The sequence below is a fragment of the Leptodactylus fuscus genome, chromosome 1 (assembly GCF_031893055.1).
Source record: "Leptodactylus fuscus isolate aLepFus1 chromosome 1, aLepFus1.hap2, whole genome shotgun sequence".
Lineage (NCBI taxonomy): Eukaryota > Metazoa > Chordata > Amphibia > Anura > Leptodactylidae > Leptodactylus > Leptodactylus fuscus.
Genome location: NC_134265.1, coordinates 195,375,242 through 195,384,236, shown reverse-complemented (window position 1 = coordinate 195,384,236; position 8,995 = coordinate 195,375,242).

Here is an 8,995-nt window from a genome sequence, read left to right as displayed (position 1 = left end):
CTATGTAACATCTAGTTATCCATTAACTATAGCACAGGGAGCAGCAAGTTCTTTTAAAGTTGTAGGCTCTCCAAGGATTATGTCATTATTAGGGGTTATTCACACTACCGCTTGTGACCATCAGTAGTGTCTGTTGCTTTTGTCTGTTAAAAGATTTTAGCAACAGACACTAGCAGAACCATCGCAAATACGTAAAAAATTCCATTGATTTCAATGGGATTTTATTTGGTGTCCGTTAATGCTGTTTACATTATGTGTGTTATTTTTCGCAGACAAAAAACCTGCGTGCAGGACTTTTGTGTCCATGAAAAATAACGGTTTCATTTTGGATGTTAAGTGTCCGTTATTTTTTAACATTAAAGTCTACCGGACTAAACAAAAGGATGTGTATGAGTAAGGGGCGCAGCCCCAAAACGCGTCAGTCGTTGATGTGTTGGTATCGTCGGTGTGGTATGTCCTTGTGAAACCCTTTTTTTGTTGAATATGCTCGATGTCTTACTGTTCAGAGTTTTTATGGACATTTATTTTTGCTATTAAAAGCTACGTTTTATCAATAATACAGGATGTGCTGGGTATACCTTTTTCTCTTGCGTACATGTTTATCTGTCTGCACCCGGCAGATTTTACCCGTGCACGCTAATCTTGGGAGTACTGGCTGTGAACTTTATTGTGACTAGTCAAGGTAGGGACACAAAGTGTGCAGCAAACTGGTTTATTTAGAAAAAAAAACAGGAAAGTAAATAAACCTTCACTTCAGGCACAAAAACAAAAACAAAATACAGCCTTAACTTCAGGCAAAAACAAAATATAAACCTGCTCGTCTGAGCCACTAGCTAAACAGAACCCAACGGGCATAATATTATCTCACCGGAGTCAGGGTTACAGGACAGAACCATACCACCTCATGGAACTGCCATGAACTGCAGGCTCTGCAGCATTTTATGGGTCAGTAAGGAGCCTGGGATCTACACCTGTGCTTAGGCCTACTCCAGATCCGCCCCGGACCACACATCTGTGGAATACCGAGTCGAATGAGCACAAATAACAGCTACACACACAGTGCTGTGGTGTAGCTGTCATTAAAACATTTCCCATTTTCCAATAAACTTCTTCGATAATACCACTTTAAATAAAGACAGAGACAGATTCAACTTTTGATGGGCGGTAGTTCGGCCACAGCTTTTATTAACCAAATACGTAATGTAAACGTCATAAACCTTATCTTTAATTAACTGATTTGCATAATGCAAATAACATTTGACTGGAGGAGTAAGCCCCGCCCTGGATAACCAGAGGGCCTGTCCGGCTTCCGGTCCGCCCCCTTCATTTTCTCTGAACCACTGCCATGGAGGGACCGGTGTGAGACCTTACACCAGGCCCCAACCCCCACCCAAAATAAACAATGCCTGCTCGATTCCACCCTGGAGGCCATCAAGAAAAATATCATTACCCAATTCATTCAAATGCATACCAACAGAACGCATAAAATCCATATTCTCACCCTCCAAGTGTCTGTGTCTAATTACCACACCTCCTTTAGCCCTAACAAATCTTGCCATTCTGGCATTCACTGACCGTCTGACTCTTTTGATGGCCTCGGCATTTCTAGCTCCACGCCAGACCAATCTAGGAACTATTTCAGACCAGACGATGACCGAAGAATGAAAAAAGTCAGGGATTCTATCCAGATCGGATCTCATGACCGCAAGTAAGACCATATGCACGGAGCATAAATCATTCCCGCCTGCATGGATCAGAATGATGACGGGTATGTACAGACCTACTGACCGACACCACTTCAGGAAGGACTTGATCCCATTTCATGCCACGATAGCCTCTCCACAAAATTGAATTAGTTGAAAACTTTTTTGAAAAAATTTTGTCCTTCAGGCCGGAACTCAGCATGCTGATATGCCCAATAAATGTAAGAGCGGCCCAAGATAACCACTACCGGATCCTCATCATCTGAAAAAGAAAAACGCGTTATAGAACCAAGTCAGGGTGAATATAGCCCATTTAACAACCAGATTTCCACCTGCCTATACGCTTGACATCGTCCTCAACCATGCCTGCCCAGAAGGCATCGATGGCTGCACCGATGCGGAACGAATGCGACCCAAATTGCAAGCCATCAATACCAAGCTTATGAAGACAGCGTTTCAACATACCAACAAACTGATATCTCGTAACAGGGGACGCATCCCCGTGAATTAAAAATAGAGGGGCCGAAGGGTGAACCAACAAGTATTCTGACACCCTAGAAACCGGGCAAGCCAAACCGCTGACCGGTTTCAACATCAACAAGGTACCCCTGCCGTAAACGTCCGTCTTGGATTTACGTATCCTAACCTTCAACACCCCGTTAGTGACCAAAACATCATTCTCCTTCAAACCACTAAGCCTAGACTTACTAGCTGAACAAAGCTCCTCAACCCGCAAGGCTGCAAAGAAAGCCAGACAAAACGCCGTGGACCACAAGACAACCTCAAACTCAGAAGATCAGACTCCCACCAGGGACCCCAACAAGCTAGTCAACAGAGTATGAGTAATAGGTCTCCTAGATTCTTTTCTGACGTACTCCTTTCGCCAGCCCTTTAAGACCTGGTGAACAACGAAACAACTCATCACATCATGAGCTCCTTGCAATTTCAAGTGAAAACCCATGCCTGGCAATAATTTCTGCGCAACTACCGCAGAAACTCCGGAATCACGTAAAAGAGCCCAGGTAGGACAAGGTAAGGGGCAAAGTGGATACAAGTGAATACAAAATCGCCCATCAGCCATAGCTAACCAAGCACACCATGCCTTACCGTGGCTTGACCAAGTAGCAGGAGTAACTGACGACTGGAGAAGCAGCATTAGTCGAGGGTCACCAATTCCCACAGGTTGGGAGGGCGCACTGCACTCTCCTGAGCAGCCTCCGGGCAAAGCGAATGGAATTCCTGCCAATTAAAACGGGATAGCGCATCAGCGACTTTATTCTCCACTCCTGGAACATGCTGGGCCCTAAACCATACGTTAGACTCCAGGCACCGAAGCACCAGGTGATGCAATAATGCTAAGACCGGTAGTGAAGAAGAAGACAGTGTGTTGATGCAATGCACTACGCTCATAATGTCAATCCAGAAAACTACTCTTTTGTTAAGCAAGTAATTCACCCCACACCTCTACAGCTAAAACCACAGGAAAGAGCTCCAGCAAGGTTAGACTGCGGCACAGACCAGACTCTCTCCACACCTCAGGCCAGCTGCTGGCACTCCACCTGGTGCCAAAAAACGCTCCGTAGCCCATGCCACCAGCCGCATCGGTATAGAAAGATAGATCACCGTTGGACAACTCGTCCGACTGCCAGCAGGTATGACCATTGTACTTGCTAAGAAAAGATTGCCATACCCTCAGGTCCCCTTTCAACGTTCTGGTAAGCCTAATTTTATGATTCAATGCAGTGATGCCCCTAGTTGCCAAGGACAGTTGTCTAGAGAACACCCTCCCCATGGGCATTATTCTTCAAGCAAACACAAGCATGCCCAATAATGACTGCATCTGTTTGAGCGAAACCTTACCAGGAAACCTTGAATCAAATATCCTTTTTGTATTGTCCTTGTGTTTTCATATTTTGTTTTATGCTTTTTCTAATTTCTTGTTTATTTGTTCAGTTTATCTATGTACTTACCATGGAAGATCTTCTCTCTTAAGCCTGTAAATGAATCGCTGTCCGTGATTGGGGATAGAAGGAGAACATCGATGAAATCATCGTGATACTTACAGGAGGATATGTTTGCATATCAAAGAAAGAAACGAAAACACCCTTTTGGTTTTTTTACACATTTGTCACTGTACACATTTAATAATTGGTATATTTATATTTAATTGTTATATGTTCACATTTCTATGTTGTTTTATATCACATTTGCATTACATATGTACCATATGCTTTTTTCACATATATTTACATTTTGGTTAAAAAAAAAATATATATATATATATATATATATATATATATATATATATATATATATATATATATAAAATGCACATAATATTTAACATTTTGTTTCATTCATGTTTCACTTTTTATGTAAAACACTGCTGGTGCAAGGCTCTAGTCACCCCAATGGCCCAAAACACTGCTAGTTAAAAGCTCTACTCACCCCAAGGGCCAAAAAATAAATACTGCTGGTGCAAGGCTCTACTCACCCCAAGGGCCAAAAAGTAAAACACTGCTGGTGCAAGGCTCTACTAATCCCAAGGGCCAAAAAGTAAAACACTGTAAAGTAAAAAAATTCACCCAAAGGGCCAAAAACTCTGCTGGTTAGAGGCTCAGTTCACCCCAAGGGCTGAAAACACTGCTGTTTAAAGGCTCAGTTCACCCCAACGGCCAAAAACTCAGCAGTTTAAAGGCTCCGTTCACCAAAAGGGCCAAAAACTCTGCTGGTTAGAGGCTCAGTTCACCCCAAGGGCCAAAAACACTGCTGTTTAAAGGCTCAGTTCACCAAAAGGGCCAAAAACTCTGCTGGTTAGTGGATCAGTTCACCCCAAGGGCCAAAAACTATGCTGGTTAGAGGCTCAGTTCACTCCAAGGGCCAAAAATGCTGCTGGTTAAAGGCTCAACTCACCCCAAGGGCAAAAAATCTGCTGGTGCAAGGCTGAACTAACTTAAAGGGCCTAAAACTATGCTGGTAAAAGGCTCATGTCACCTCAAGGGCCTCAATCTCTGCTGGTAGCTCAGCTTAAGGGCCTCTAACTTAATTTGGAAGGGCTCACGTGAAGGGCCAGAAAAGTAATTTTTGAAGGTCTCACAACATCACACACACATAAACAATGACAGTTAAGGGTGGGGGCTGTTGGATTTCCCATTGCCTATGCCATCTGTGGTTGCCATGTGTGCAACGTGATTTAAAGGGGTTCATGCTAATGTTTCTTTAGCTTAAAATTTGGCTTTCTGTCCATACTATTTTTGGAGGAAAGAAGGTTTTCAAGTATTTTTCCACTTTCATAGAGGTTCTATTGAGTTTGTAAAGTGTCTAGTTGATAGGCAGTGATAGTGGAGTAATCCTGGGACTTGGGCTTGTTAGATGCCCCCAGACATGCTTCCCCTGTTGTCCCAGTTGCATTCCAGAGGTGTTGGCATCATTTCCTGGGGTGTCATTGTGGACTTGGTGACTCTCCTGAGTTGAATTGGGGTTTCCCCTGAAACAAGCATTTTTTCCCCATATACTATAATGGGATTCGATATTTGGTCAAATAGTCAAAAATTGAGGGGCTACTCGAAACAAATATTGAATATTTCACTACTTGCTCATCTCTCATTTTGAACATTATAAAGCTTACAAGCGTAACAGCGATTTTCAAGATTTATAATAATAATTACATATATTTTGTAGCGACCACTTTAGCTCTGAACGGGATTCTAAAGGCCTCTATATTAGAAACCCCCATGACTCACACCATTTTCAAAACTGCACTCCTCAAATAATTCAAAACAGCATTTTGGAAGTTTGTTAACTCTTTAAGCATTTCACAGAAATTAATACAATATGGAGGTGAAATTTAGACATTTCATTTTTCTTTCAGTAACACATTCATTTAGCCCTAAAATTAACACAATCACAAAAGGTTAAAGGACAAAATGCATCTCACAGTTTGTTATATAATTTCTACCGAGTACAGAAGTACCTCACATGTGGATGTAACCTGATGTTTGGGCACATGACAGTGCTTGGAAGAGAATGAGTGACACTTGGCATTTGAAAACCAGATTTTGTTGGAATAGTTTTTGGTGCCATGTCTCATTTGCAGAGCCCTTAAAGTACCAGTACAACCAATCAAAAGTAACCCCATTTTGGAAACTACATCCCTCACAGAATTTATTAAGAGGTATAGTGATCATTTTGACCAAACAGCCTCTTCTCAGATTTTATTAACATTCGGATTTATAAATGAAAAATTAGTAGAATTAGTAGTGTAATTTTTTCAAAAATGTTTTTATTTTCACAAGGGATTAAAGGAGAAAAAGCACCCCACAATTTGTTAAACAATTGCTCATGATCGTGGCAGTACCCCATACGTGGTCATAATCTGCTGTATGGGTACAGGGAATGCTTGGAATGGAAAGAGCGCAATTTGGCTTTTGGAGGGTGGATTTTGCTGGAATAGTTTTTGGTTGCCATGTCGCATTTGCAGAGCCCCTAGAGTAGCAGTACAATGGAAACCTCCAAAAGTAAGCCCATTTTGGAAACTACACCCCTCACAGAACATATCTTAGGGATATAATGAGTAGTTTGACCCTAAGGCTGTTTCACAGATTTTATTAAAATTGGGATGTGAATATGAAACATTAGGTTTTTTGTTTTTTTTAAGAAACCATCAAATTAGTCCAAAATTTGTTATTTTCACAACAGGATAAAAGGGGAAAAAGCTCCCCAAAGTTTGTTACGCAATTTCTCCTGAACGCAGCATTACCCCATATGTGGTTATAATCTGCTGTATGGGTACATGCTAGGGCTTGAAATGGAAAGAGCGCTATTTGGTTTTGGAGGGCAGATTTTGCTGGAATAGTTTTCAGGTACCATATCACATTTGTAGAGCCCCTAAAGAACCAATACAATGAAAATACCCAAAAAGTGACTCCATTTTTTAAACTACACCCCTCAAGGAATTTATCAAGGCATATTATCATTTTGAGCCTAGGACTGCTTCCTGAAAATTAATGTACATAGTGAAAATTAAAAAATTTTAAGAAATTTGTTATTTTGGTGTCCAATATGCTGCACCCATTTTGTGTCATCAGAGACATGCACTCTTAAAACTATTTAGAGGGCCATCCCGGGTAGAAAGAAGTTATATACATAGGTATAAACTGCTGCTTGGGCACACAAGGCTCAGAAGGGAAGGAGTACTGCGCTATTTAGCTTTTGGAGTACACATTTGGAGGGATTTCCTGGACACCATGTTGTTTTTGTAGAGCCCGGGAGGTGCCAGTAAATTGAAATTCCCCAAGAAGTGACCCCATTTTGTAGGGGTAATTTTAGAGTCTCTACAAATATCACATGGCGTCCAAAAGGCACCAATCTAAATCAGCTGTCCAAAAGCACATAGCACTCCTTTTTATCTGCACCCTCCTGTGTGCCCAAGTGGAGGTTTACGCCCTCATGTATGACACTTGTGTACTCAGGATAATGTTAAAAATGTCATGTTTGCAGAGCCTCTATTAGTTCCAGTAAAATGTATGACACTGGTGTACCCATGATTAGGGTTAAAAATGATCACTGTACCACTAGATAAATTCCTTCAGGGATGTAGTTTGCAAAATGGGATCACGTGTCAGGGAATTCCACTTTACTGGCATTTCAGGCTTCTGCAAAAGTGTAAAAGCGTCCAAAAACCAAACTGCCTAAGTCTGTGCTCCAAAAATCAACATAGCGTTTCTTCCATTCTGTACGCAAACAGCCATTTATACCGAGAAAGGACATTAAGTACGTTATCCTGGGTGCACCAGTGTCATACATGTGGGCTTAAACTGCCCTGTGGGCACACAGCAGGCCATAGTAGCGAAGGTGAACTATGTGGCTTTTAGAGTACAGAATTAGATATTTGGTCTATGGTTGCCATGTCACGTTTGCAGAGCCTCTAAAGTTCCAGTAAACTGGAATCCCCTAGGGTATGATCCCATTTTAAAAACTGCACCCCTCAAAGAACTTATCAAGGGGTGTAGTAAGTATTAGTCTCCCAAACATGAGTGTGCAACGAAGGGTGAAGAGTGAATATATAAGCTGCGCGGAGGAGATTGGGAACACCCAGTTCCCTACTATATCCCTAGTAGCTCCTATGTTTGAGGGGAGGTCACTTCGGGGGGTTAGTTCTGGTTTATTTTCTCTCATAAACTCTAAATCTGGTTTGTACCCCAGTTTATACATTCCCTTCCTGCTGCAGCCAGTTTCGTTCTAATGATTTGGCGATATTTGCGGATTTTGTCTTCACATTGTACAAGCTATAATTGATTCTTATTTCCTGGTGATGTGGTCACATGAGGGTTTATTGTTTGTGGTATGAGATGTATTTTGTAATACTATTTTTGGGTGCTTATAACTTATTGACTAACTTTTATTAACTCTTTCTTTGTGGATTAAATTTTTTTTTTTAAAAAAATCCCATTCAATTCTGGTATTGTGTCTTACCTTTTCATTTTTTTTCCCCACACAGTGTACAAAATAAGTAACATGTTACCTTTATTCTATGGGTCGGTACGATTGTGACGATTCTTCATTTATATTGTTTTATTGTTTTTTCATGTGTTGCTAGTTTTGCAGAACAAAAATTAATTTGGGCCATAAATCAATTATTTTCGCATCCCCATCGTCTGAGGGGTGTAAACCTTTTAATTTTTCAGTTGACAGAGTTGACTCATGGCGGGGGCCATACGGTGGCTCAGTGGTTAGCACTGCAGCCCTGCAGCGCCGCTGTCCTCAGCTCGAATCCTGCCAAGGACAAAAAACCACCTGCAAGGAGTTTGTATGTTCTCCCCGTTCTGGCATGGATTTCCATCTCATATTTCAAAAACACATACTGATAGGGAAAAATGTACATTGTGAGCCCTATGTGGGGTTCACAATCTACATAAAAAAAATAGTTGGTTGATAGCTTATCTTTTTGCGGGGCAACCTTTTCTTTTTATTGGTACTATTTTTGGGGTACATGTGATGTTTTGATCACTTTTTATAGCATATTTTGTAAGGTGAAATGGCAAAATCATTACTTCTGGCGTGTTTGTTCCATTTTTTTTCCCGACATTCACCGTGTACGATAATGTTTCAGTTTTACTGTACAGGTTTTTATAGATGCAGCGATACCAAATATATATTATTTTTTTTTTATTAATGTTTAGGTTTTTGTTTCATATAACTCATTTGATATAAGAAATGGAAATTTTGGGGCTTTATTCATATATATATATTTTTTATTTGTCCCATAAGGACACCTGAACCAGCGATCACAA